The sequence below is a fragment of the Spermophilus citellus genome, assembly GCF_964194105.1.
Source record: "Spermophilus citellus genome assembly, chromosome: 7".
In the NCBI taxonomy this organism is placed as follows: domain Eukaryota; kingdom Metazoa; phylum Chordata; class Mammalia; order Rodentia; family Sciuridae; genus Spermophilus; species Spermophilus citellus.
Genome location: NC_138188.1, coordinates 75851983 through 75864556, shown reverse-complemented (window position 1 = coordinate 75864556; position 12574 = coordinate 75851983). Strand labels below are relative to the sequence as shown.

Here is a 12574-nt window from a genome sequence, read left to right as displayed (position 1 = left end):
TAGGGCTGGGAATGTGGCTCAAGTACCTCTGAATTCAATCCCAAGTACCAAAATAAATAAATAAATAAATAAATAAATAAATAAATAAATCCATAGTTTACTCAGTGGGCTAACCACCATGCATTGAAAAAATCTGCAATTTCTACCATGATATGGAGTGATTCAAGTCCAAGTATTCAAATCCACAAATAGTATGTATGAGCTTTATTCTGTTCATTAATCTGCTTTTTTTGTTTCTGTACCAATACTTACATTTCTTTATTACATTAATTTTTTCTAAGTTTTGCTATTTAGGTAAAGCAAATTTATTTTGTTCTTTTTAAGAATGTCTTGGCTATACTTGGTTCTATATATTTCTACATATTTTTTAGATTCAGTTTGCCTAGATTCACAAATATAGGGCTGGGGATGTAACACAGAGGTAGAATGTTGGCCTAGCAAGTGCCAGGCCCTGAGTTTAATCCCCAGCATCACAAGCACACTCACACATGTAAATAACTCACAAAAATGAATTGAGGTTTTAATTGTTGTTTTATTAAATCTATAAATTAATTTTGGAAAATTTACATCTTTAAATATTGAGTATTCTACTCAATGAATATGGTATATCTCACCATTAGTTTAGGTCTTCCTTTATATCTATTAATACAGTCTTATAATTTTCTCCATAAAAATCTCAAAAACTTCTTTGATGTTAGGGATTTAGTTTGCTTAATACTGTTCTAAATTTGAGGCATAGAGGAGTATTACAATTTATCTCTATAAATTGATTTCATTTCAGTAATTCTGTTAAATTTTCCAAATTTAAAATTGTCTAGATTTTTGGATTTTTAACCTTGACAATTATATAGCATGTGTGAATAACAACAGTTTTGTGTCTTCCTTTCTGAGCAATTAATTATTAATTCTTACCTTACTTTGCTTTTTTTGTGCCTTGCTGTGCTGGATCCTTATACAGTGTCAAATTGGAGTGGTGATAGTAGACATATTTGTTGTATTTCTGATCAAAGGGGAAACTTTCAAGAGTATTATACATTTTATTTGCAATAGTTTACTTATTTATTTGTAAATACTCTTAGGTTAAAGAAACTGTCATAATTTTTAGTTTGCAATGTTAAATTTTATCAAAGCTTTTTTCTGCATTTAGGTAGAAGATTAAATGCTCTTTCTCTTGGGCTGGAGATGTAGCTCAGTGGTAGAATGTCTACTTTGCATGTGAAAGCCCTGAATTCAATCCCTCCCATCACACACACACACACACACACACACACACACACACACACACGAGAGACAGAATTATTTTTCTTAATTTGTTAATGTGATGAATCACATTAATTGACTTTAGGTTAAAAAAATTTTACATTTGTGGAATTAAACCAAGTTTAGACATGATAAATTAGCATTTTATGTGTATTGATTGATTTAGTGTGCCAATACTTAGATTGCAAATTTTGAATATAAGATACTATTATTTTAAGGCACTATGAAAACAAAAATGTTGCCAACTAAATTATGACACAATACATTGCTTTCCCTCTTTTTATTTTGTGTTTGTTGGGATAACTCTTTTTTAGCTTCTTTAAGCATAGATTTTATTATTTGTCACCCTTATACACAGAAAAAAATAGTATCAAGAAAAATTGGTTAAGATACTCCTAAAATGTATCACAACTGTAGCACTTTAAATTTAAAACCACACCTTTTTCAAAAGTAACTTCTGTATTTCATCAAATTGAGGGCCACTCATCCATAGCCTGTGGTGAAGATATATCCCTCTAAAGTGACTTTACTTTTGCTTCTGTCATTGTGAGGACTAGAATTGGTTTTGCTCAAATACTTGATGTATATTTCTTGGAATCTTATTTTTCATTATCTCTTTTTCCATGAATGTTGTGAATTTTCTTTTCCAACTTTCATCTAGTGAAGAGGCAGCATAGGTACAGAGTGGCATACTCTAGGTATGGGAGAATTGCCATCTTCACTGGACACTAACATGCACATCTGGACTACCATAGTTCTTGTCTGGGGACTGAGTCCTCTGCTGTTCCACCTTAGATAACTAGGGGCAGAATAGGAAAAGTTAGACTTACCCAGCTGCTTTTTCTGTGGACTTCTAAATTATCACCTGATGGGTTTCTCCAGGCCTCCTCTAGCTATCTGTGTATACCACTTCTGTCTTGAAACCCCCTTTGAACTGCTTCTGCACATCTTTTCCTTCTCACCGGAGGCTGTAATTTCCTCCTTCAGTACCTACTTTGCCTCCCATAGTTCAGAGATATTATATGATTTCTAGACTAGTAGTACCACCTCTTGTTTTTATCCTAGGCTGCTATGGATTTATTCATATTATTTTTTTATTTCTAGAAATCTGGGATGGGATGTGCAGTTAGAATGTGCATTCAGTAAGTATTTCTACCAGCATTTTAACAGTGGTTATATCTGGGTGATTTTAATTAGCATTTGGTGTATTTTTTAAGCTTTTATATAAAGCATTAACATTAGTTTACTTAATTATATTTTGACTATATTATTGTCATTTATATTGATTGCTTAATTTTATTTAATATTTTTTTTATATGCAGTGCTGAGTATCGAACCTAGTGCTTCACACATGCGAGGCAAGCATTCTGCCACTGAGCTGCAACCCCAGGCCTGCTTAATTTTATTTTTTACTACAAACATCATTAAATAATATTTGTGCAAAAGTGAAACTATCTTTACACCCCCTGCCTCTAATCTCACTTCTTATAGTTAATCACTGTCTAGATCAGAATTTCAAAATCTTGGCACTATTGGCATATAGGCCAGATAATTTTTTGTTGTAGGGAGCTCTCCTACCCACTTTAGAATGTTTTGCATCATCCTGATCTCTACCTACACCTGCTAACAGCAACTCCCAAGTTAAAACACCCAGCAGTGTCTTTATATATTACCAACTGCTTCCTGGTGGACAAGATCATCTGTGGTTAAGAACCACTACCCCAGATTTATTTTAATGAGTTTACAAATAAATACACATGGGCATCACATGTGAAGAAAAAGAACTCTTTTTCTTTGGTACTGGGGATTGAACTTAGGGGCACTTGACCACTGAACCACATTCCCAGTTGTCCTATTTTGTAGTTTATTTAGAGACAGGGTCTCACAGAGTTGCTTAGCACCTTGCTGGAGAGCACTCTGTTATGTCTTGTTTCTGTGACTAGAAAAATTAAGCAGGTTCATTGTGGGCAGTTTAAAATCAACAAATAGGAAATTGAAAGAGCCCAAAACCCACCCATGTACATTCTAGGTGCCTTTCTCCTGGGTCTCGTGGTGTGGAGGCTGACTTTGAACTTGAGATCCTCCTGCCTCAGCCTCCCAAGCTGCTGTGATTACAGGCGTGCACCACTGTGCCTGGTGAAAAATAACTCTTATCCAGTAAATGATAAAATCTGCTGACTATGAGCCTATAAAATCAATATTTTCCAAAGTGTAGCCTTTGAACATTAGCTTGATATTGAGTGGTATGTGAAAGAACAGTGCTCTGTGATCAACTAATTTTGAGTGACCCTGAGTTAGTAAATTAAATACTTTTCTTTCCTATCAGACTACTCTGAAACTCTTAAGTTATTATTCTCAGGAACTTCTATAGAGATATAATTGTACTATTTCTCAAGTTTATGTGACTGAAGAATTCTTAAAAAGAATTTCATGGAGCATTTCACGGGGCTAATATTCTGTGAAAGCACATTGATCCTCTAAGTATAAGCATGCCCATGGCAGGTTTTAAACAAATATAAAGCTGAAACAATAAAACAGCAACAACAACAACAACAAACCCAGTACTATTTGTGATGAGTTTTGAACAATGATGAAGTTAAAACAATAAAAAAAACACAAAACTCAGAACTATTTTATGTTCTCAACATTCTCCCATCTTCTTATCGTATCTCAAACCACAAGGAATATCAGACCCTGAGGTTAGGCTGATGGACGAATCAGACACAAGCAGACAGATTGCAGGCCCACTTGGCACACAGAAGTACATGACTTTCCCTAGGTGGCAGTTTTTTATGGAATACTACAAGCTGTTGCCAAAGAGAAAAAAGTACTAGAATAGTAATGCTCTCCTAGTAATGCCATCCCAGTAACCCTATATTTGGGAGGAGACCTATCTCATGAGTAGCCATTGTGGTTCTTCCTATTTCCCCTCTGCCAAGATTACAGTCTATTATTATCTGATCTTTGCTTAAAAAAAAAAAAAAACAAAAAACAAAACTAGGAGGAAGAAGTTATTTTCACCAGAATTTTGGTGGCAAAAATATTATTATTTTTTTAACCCTCATTGGATTTATAAAAATTTACGTGGGTCTTTTGATCTTAAAACAAGAAATTTTACTAGAGGGAGACAAAGAAAAAAATCCTTTACAGTGTTTCCTTCAGATTGATAGTCATAGCTCATGTATAGTGAATCCAAGGCGTTTTCTTTGTCTCTGTTGTTAGACAAGACTCAAATTCTACTGTAGGTCTTGGGGCAGGAGTGTGGCAAATAGACACTATTTCTTTAAATGAGGGTAGCCTGAGGTCGGTTGGTGTTGTGTAGCATAAAAGACAGCAGGGACATAAAGGAGCAACATCCATGCTCTCTCATCCTTTCGTCTCTTCATGAATCAAATAAAAAAAAATGAAAGTAGGCTGGAAAAAAAAAAGAAAATTAAAGCTGAAGGTAGAAGATGTAGAAGGTCATACTCATGGTATCGCTTTGTTATTTCCAAGATGATTATTTAATATTTGTGAGATAGAGAAACAAATGGAAAATATATATATATATATATATATATAACTTCACATGGGCTCATTCAGTGAGACCAGGGCAGAAAGAGTGAAGGCTATTCCATGCCTATCTAAATCATTTCAATTTGCATTTTCTAAAGAAAAACAGCATTATGAAAAGGGGGGTCTGTGTCACACTTTTCTATTCTTATAGAAGTTGTCATCAGAGGACAGTAGTAAATGTCTAGGAGAAGATTAGACTCTATAATTGACAAAGAGGAAAGAGTACAAGGCCGTAAGCATAAATCTTGGTTAAGTCTATTCGTCTGTACTTTTTTATATTTTCAACTAGAAACTGCAATGTTTACAACAACTTTTAAAGGGAGGTCTTAAAGTGAAATTTTTATTACTCCTACAGGAAGATCTCAATTTTCTGGGACATTTTTGGTTTTTTGATGCTGGGAGTGGGACCTAGGACCTCATCCATGCTAGGCAAGTAAAGGTTTCAATTTTCTAATTAAAATACCTTTTAAGTTTAGATGGATTTTTGTATAATCAGTTATAACAGGTTATAATTATAATATAAATCTTAATTGAAAATAAATCTAGCTTGCTGAGATGGTGCACACCTATAATCTCATCTACTTGGGAGATGAGGCAGGAGGATTGCAAGTTTAAGGCCAGCCTGGGCGACTCAGCAAGATCCGATCTCAAAAGAAAATTTTAAAAGGGATGTAGCTCAGAGGCAGAATGTGCCTGGGTTCAATCCCCGTATCAGAAAAAACAAAACAAAAATCCTTCTCTTTGAGATTTAGTGGTGGTACCCGTATTAGCCTTATTGTGCCATATGGCTGGAACATGGCATTTTTCTTAAGCTAGGAGCCTCATGCTATCATTTGACTTCCAGAGTGTATTTTAAGAAAACATGATTTCCTTTCCATCCAAAAGAAATGGAAGGAATTGAAATTACGCAACACATACTCCAAAAGGATATATAAATAAATTTGGAAACAGAATGTGGTTTTGTTCAAAACTTGATTTCATAAAAAAATTCATTTTGATATATTAAAAGTATAGTTTGTTTAAGTAGTAATTGCAAGTTTACTAATTAAGGTTACACATTGCATCTATTTATTTTCACAAATAAAGCAAGGACAAATTTGAGAATTGAGGGCACTATCATATTTTAGTAAAACAAAAGGAATTAATTATGTGTTCAGGATGTGATGCCAAGAAGACCTGGAGGACTTGCTTTCCAAAAAGAAAGTGAATGGGGTTGGGGTCGGGGGCAGCGTCTCAACTAAAATTGAGAATGAAATTTGTTGAATGTAAACTCTATCAGTCTCAGGTGGTATAGAGACATTCATTGATTTCTCCTGCTCTTTTTTCCTCCATTTTTATCATCACAAAAGACATTAAAAACTAAAAGAGGTTCCCTAGATTGAGGAAAGCTTCTCTGCTTTTATTTCTCTGAAGACGAAAGCTGAAGACTGGGGGGGGGTGTAGTTCAGCATAAAGTACTTGCTTCTTATGCACCAGGCCCTGGGTTCCATAAATACATAAAATTGATATAAAGAGGATAGAGGAGAAAAGGCTACCGTTTTTCAACATTGTCATATCTTTAAAGTTACCCATGGTAAAAATGGTGGGCCAACTTTAGCCACTGTATGTATACCTCCAGATCTTTTTGGTCTAAAAACCCACAAACAGTAGCCGGATGTTGATTGACCATATGTATCTTCATCAACTAATCTTGAGGCATTCACAAGAAATCCAGTGTAGCCAACTCCAGTAAAAATGTTTGCCTCTTTCACTGGAGATCTGTGAACTCACATGAAGGGGTTCTTACACAAAAACTCAGAATTTCTCCAGAAGAATGTCCTCATGAACCATTTCTTCTCTCAGGAATTTCCTCTAACTACAAGTTACTCTTGTGTATCTTCTTTTCTGTTCCATTCCCTGTCCTGATCTGCTCCAACAAACTTTTAATCATTCTTTTTCTCTTCCTACCACACACAGTTTTATTTTCCAAAGCAGCTTTTTTTCTTCCCTTGAAAAGTAGCATCTCCCCGTGCAGACTGAAGCCTTCTCAGGCTTGAGTCTATCCAGAAGTGGGCTATCAAAGAAAACATCTCAATAAACTTGGCTTCCTTGTTTCTTTTTCTAATGTAACTTTCACTCCAGCTACTCAGAAGCATTGCTAAATAAGTAGTCCATTCTCATACAAACAAACAAAAAGAAGAAAAGCATTGTTTCTTCCCCATGGAGCAGTGGATGAGAAGGTGTAATTACTGAGAATTACTGTGGAGAGCATATAACGTTATTGCTCATGAAATATTTTCAAAGACTTAATTTTTTCCTAGATAAAATATTATAAATTTATTGAAAGCTTGATTCTCACCTTCAGTATGCAAAATGTAAACTTGAAAAATGTTTTTTTTAAACTTTGACAAATATAGAAAATAGAAGCCTCTTTAAGTTTATATTACATATTTATTTAGATAAGCAACTATACAGAAAAAATAACATTGGTTCAGCTTAAAGCATACTTGAGAATAAACCGTTGTATAAATTATTGTACATCTGAAATCACAGCGCATAGCAGACTGCATGGAGGTGTTAAAGTAGTAAACCAGTGGATGCATGGATAAAGAAAATGTGGTTTATATGTACAATGGAGTTTTATTCAACCATAAAGAAGATCGAAATTATGTCATTTGCAGAGAAATTGATGGAACTTGAGAGCATTATATTAAGCAAAATAAACCAAACTCAGAAGGATGAGAATTGTATGTTTTCTCTCCTATGTGAAACTAGAGAGGAAAAAGGAAAAGAAAGGTGACAAGGGGGAATCTCATGAAAACTGAAGGCAGATCAGTAAAGCAGAGGAAAGGGACCAGGGGAAGAGAGGAAGGGAGATTGGGGAATGATATTGACCAAGTTATATTGTTATATTGTGTGCATCTACAAATATGTAGCAACAAATCCCACTATTACGTACAACTAAAATGCACCAAGGGGAAAAAAATATGTGGACAGAAGGAAAGAAGCCAATCAAGCAACACTGATTTTACCATTAACACCTTGGATAGGACTGAGGCTTCTTAACTCCTGAAGAGCAGATTCCTTTCAGATGAAAGAACTCCTTGTGGAACATGCTAGCCTGCAGGTTTGTGGGTTTTTTTTTTCTTTTCTTTTTCCGCTTCTAGGAATTGAACCCAGTGATGCTCTCCCACTGAGTTACATCTCCAGTCCTTTTTTAATTTTTATATCAAGACAGAATTGTCCAGGATGTCCTTCAAATTGTGTTTCTGCTATGCCTTAGTTTCCTGAGCAGCTAGAATGACAGGGATATGCCTCTAGGCTCTGCTTGCTCTGTAGGTTTTTAAGGATTTTGATAGAGTAGAGTTCAATTTCATGGTGTAATAAGTAGTTTTTTAAAAAATTATTTTATAACAAATTACCATGAAGGGATGGGGGCAATGGTGCATATCTGTAATCCCAGCAGTTTGGGAGGCTGAGACAGTAAGATTGCTAGTTCAAAGCCAGCCTCAGCAATGGCAAGGCACTAAGCAACTCAGTGAGATCCTGTCTCTAAATAAAATACAAAATAGGGCTGGGGATGTGGCTCAGTGGTTGAGTGAGTGCCCCTCAGTTCAATTCCTGGTACAAAAAAAAAAATTACCACAAATGTGACACTCACAGTGTCTGTAAGCCAAGAGACTGGATGTGGCTTAGCTAGGTCCTGTGTTCCAAGTCCCCTAAGGCAGCACCCAGTGTTGGCTCTCCCATGTTCCTTGCTGGAGCTCAGGGTTCCCTTCCAAGCTCACTTGTTGGCAGAATTCAGGCCACTATGGTTGCAGACCTTAGGTCACCATTTTCTTTTTTTGGCTGTGAGCCCGGGGCTGTCTCAGCTCCTAAAACCTTCCCATAGTTCCTTGAACTTGTCAGTCTCATGCTGGTAAATGAGATGTAACTTCTAGATCAGAGTTTCAGGAAAGTTAACTCCTCATAGCAATGGTGACAGTCCGATTATCAATATTGCATAGGGTCCCTTGCCCTGGTCCCTGCAGGGTCATGTGAGGAGGGCTGGATAGACAGATGCCTGCATATTCAGCAAATGGCATTACAGGTAAAGAATTTTAAGTTTAGGGAAACTGGATCTCCCATCGTGCACAGTAGCATGCTTGCTTTTGCCCCCAAGGGAGAGACAACCTCCATCTTCCAAGATTGTTTACCATATAAACCTTTCTGAAAAGATATTTCAAAACAAAGACAGTGCCTCTGTTTAAAAGACATGGAGAATTCTCTCTCAACAATAACCACTGTTCAATTTTCAAAAGCAGGACTTTATTGCCAATCTGGTACTATTCCCTAATCTCCAAACTTTATCAAATTTCACCAAAGTTCTGACTACTCTCCTCTTTCTGCTGTGGGATCACATCTTCTTCATCTTCTTCATCTCCTTTAATCTGTAACATTGTCCTTCTTAGTGTTACATGTCTCAGACATTTTTGGATACAGGCTAGTTATTTTGTAAAAAGCTTCTTGATTTCAATTTGCTTCATATTTCCTCATTATTTTGTCAAAAATACCCAAAAATGTGCTGGAGTTCCATTTTAGTACACTGTATCAGGATAGCATTTTGTCACACTTGTTTAAAATCCTAATTCTGATCTCTTCAGGTGGTGTCTGAAGGTCTTCTCTGTTCTAAGTATAATAGTTCCTCTTTATAATTAACAAATCTTAAACTACAAAAATCTTAGCCAGGCATGGTGGCACATGCCTGGAATCCAGCAGCTCTGGAGGCCGAGGCAGGAGGATTGCAAGTTTAAAGCCAGCCTCAGCAACTTAGCAAGGCCCTAAGCAATTTAGTGAAAACCTGTCTCAAAACAAAAATGCCTGGGGATGTGGCTCAAGGGTCAAATGCTGCTGAGTTCATTCCCTGGTACCTAAATAAATAAACAAATAAAAAGGGAAAAAATTACATAAATCTTGTTTTTCATTATATTTATTGATTTTTGAAAATATTTTTTGTACTTGGACACACTATCTTTATTTTATTTATTTATTTTTGTATGGTGCTGAGGATCAAACCCAGTGCCTCAAACATGCTAGGCAAGCGCTCTACTGCAGAGCCACAACCCCAGCCCTTTCATCATATTTTTGCCCATAAATTTTAGCATTCATTGATGATTCCTGCCTGAGACAATCATTACTATGTGGGTTTGCCAAATGTTTTTCTATTTCAATTTTGCTTTAACATTTGTTGGTGGGATTCTGTCATAAGCAACAACTTTTGCCTCTCTCCCTTTATTTATAAATTCAATTATTTATATCAGTATGACTCATGTATACTTATTTTAATTTGGGAGTTATAGCCCATTACTGTCATTATTTATTTCATTACTCATATTGTTCCTGATTTGGCCACTGGGGATCCCTTCAAAATGGCTTTTTTTTTTTTTTTTTTTAAAGATGGGTTATTGCTGTGTTACCACGGTCATCCTTAAACCTTGATCCTTCAGTCTCAGGCTTCAAGGTAGCTAGAATTACAGGTGCACAACACTGTGCCCAATTCTTCTGTCTCTTTGACAAGTTCCCATCATTTTGAGTAATTTCTAACTTTCTGCTAATATCCATTAGTACTGGGGTGTCATTGCCTCTGAGGCTTCTCAGCAGATGAACCTAGGAATTGGCTGGACCTGTGGCAAATGCCTGCACTCCCAGTGACTTGGGAGGCTGAGGTAGGAAGATATTAAGTTCCAGGTTAGCCTCAGGAATATGGGGAGGCCCTGTCTCAAAATAAAAAGTTAAAAGGGTCTGGGATATAGCTCAGTGGTAAAGTGCCCCTGGATTCAATTCTCAGTACCAATCAACCAACCAAAAAAATTATGTGTATGAACACACACACACACACACACACACACACACTTATTATTTTTATTATTAAAAACTCCAATTCTACTCCAGACCCACAAAGGTTATTCTAGCCTTTCTTCTTCCTTACTTTAAACAGATTTTATCATTAATAGTTTCCTCATGCTTCTTTGCACAATTTTCCTCCTCACTCCTTATTTGCACAGCTCTGATTTCTCTTTCTATTCTGGTGTTTCTAGAATATCATGTAATTGTATTCATAGGGTGTGTAGCCTATTTATATATATAGTTTATTTATCTTCTGTACATATTCTTTAGCCAAGTGTTAATCAAAAGCATTTTAAAATTAGGTTGTTTATATTTTTATTATTGAGAGTTCTTCTAGTCTGGATATTTCCTTCAATTTTTAAAGTTTTTTTCCTTTGGTATGTTAAGGCAATCTTTTTTGCAATAATGTTTCAAATGTTTTTTCCTAGCTTGCCAGTTGTCTTTTGAGGTTACTGATAGTATTTCTTGTCATGAAAAAAATTTAAGCATTATTTACATTTATCAAGTTTTAAAATTGTCACTCGATTTGACTCACAATTAGGAAATCTTTCTCAACAATGAGATCTAAAGAGGAATCTACTCATGCTTTTTTTTTTTTTAAAGAGAGAGTGAGAGAGGAGAGAGAGAGAGAGAGAGAGAGAGAATTTTTAATATTTATTTTTTAGTTCTCGGCAGACACAACATCTTTGTTGGTATGTGGTGCTGAGGATCGAACCTGGGCCGCACGCATGCCAGGCGAGCGCGCTACCGCTTGAGCCACATCCCCAGCCCCTGATGCTTTTTTTTAAAATAGAAAATTCCTTAATTTTTGGTAAAATTATATTTAAAATATTTACATTTAATAATTTATGGAATTTATTTAAAAAATTTTGATACTGGTGATTGAAGCCAGAGGTGCTTAACTACTGAGCTATATCCCAAGCCCTTTTATTATTTTTTTAAATTTTTTAAAAAATTTTGGGGCTGGGGATGTGGCTCAAGCGGTAGCGCGCTCGCCTGGCATGCGTGCGGCCCGGGTTTGATCCTCAGCACCACATACCAACAAAGATGTTGTGTCTACCGAGAACTAAAAAAAAAAAAATATTAAAAAAATTCTCTCTCTCTCTCTCTCTCTCTCTCTCTCTCTCTCTCTCTCCTCTCTCACTCTCTCTTTAAAAAAAATTTTTATTGTTGGTTGTTCAAAACATTACATAGTTCTTGACATATCATATTTCACACTTTGATTCAATGAACTCCCATTTTCACCCCGTATACAGATTGCAGCATCACATCGGTTACGCATCCACTGTTTTACATATTGCTGTACTAGTGTCTGTTGTATTCTGCTGCCTTTCCTATCCTCTACTATCCCCCATCCCCTCCCCTCCCATCTTCTCTCTCTACCCTATCTACTGTAATTCATTTCTCCCCCTTGTTTTTTTCCCCCTTTCCCCTCACTTCCTCATGTATGTAATTTTGTATAACCATGAGGGTCTCCTTCCATTTCCATGCAATTTCCCTTCTCTTTCCTTTTCCCTCCCACCTCTCACCCCTGTTTAATGTTAATATTCTTCTCATGCTCTTCCTCCCAACTCTGTTCTTAGTTACTCTCCTTATGTCAAAGAAGACACTTGGCATTTGTTTTTTAGGGATTGGCTAGCTTCACTTAGCATAATCTGCTCTAATGCCATCCATTTCCCTGCAAATTCTATGATTTTATCATTTTTTAATGCAGAGTAATACTCCATTGTGTATAAATGCCACATTTTTTTTATCCATTCTTCTATTGAAGGGCATCTAGGTTGGTTCCACAGTCTTGCAATTGTGAATTGTGCTGCTATGAACATCGATGTAGCAGTGTCCCTGTAGCAGGCTCTTTTTAGGTCTTTAGGGAATAGACCGAGAAGGGGAATAG

At 36.1% G+C, this 12574-nt stretch overlaps 1 long non-coding RNA gene across 1 annotated transcript in view; it reads left to right on the top strand.

Annotated features, from left to right (window-relative positions):
* Window positions 1–2362: 2362 nt before the first annotated feature.
* LOC308652626 overlaps window positions 2363–12574 on the top strand; it is a 36189-nt gene continuing 25977 nt past the window's right edge. Inside the window, exons 1-2 of the long non-coding RNA XR_014022844.1 lie at window positions 2363–2402; window positions 5171–5244. This is a non-coding gene — a long non-coding RNA (uncharacterized lncRNA). The remainder of the gene's footprint in view (window positions 2403–5170; window positions 5245–12574) is intronic.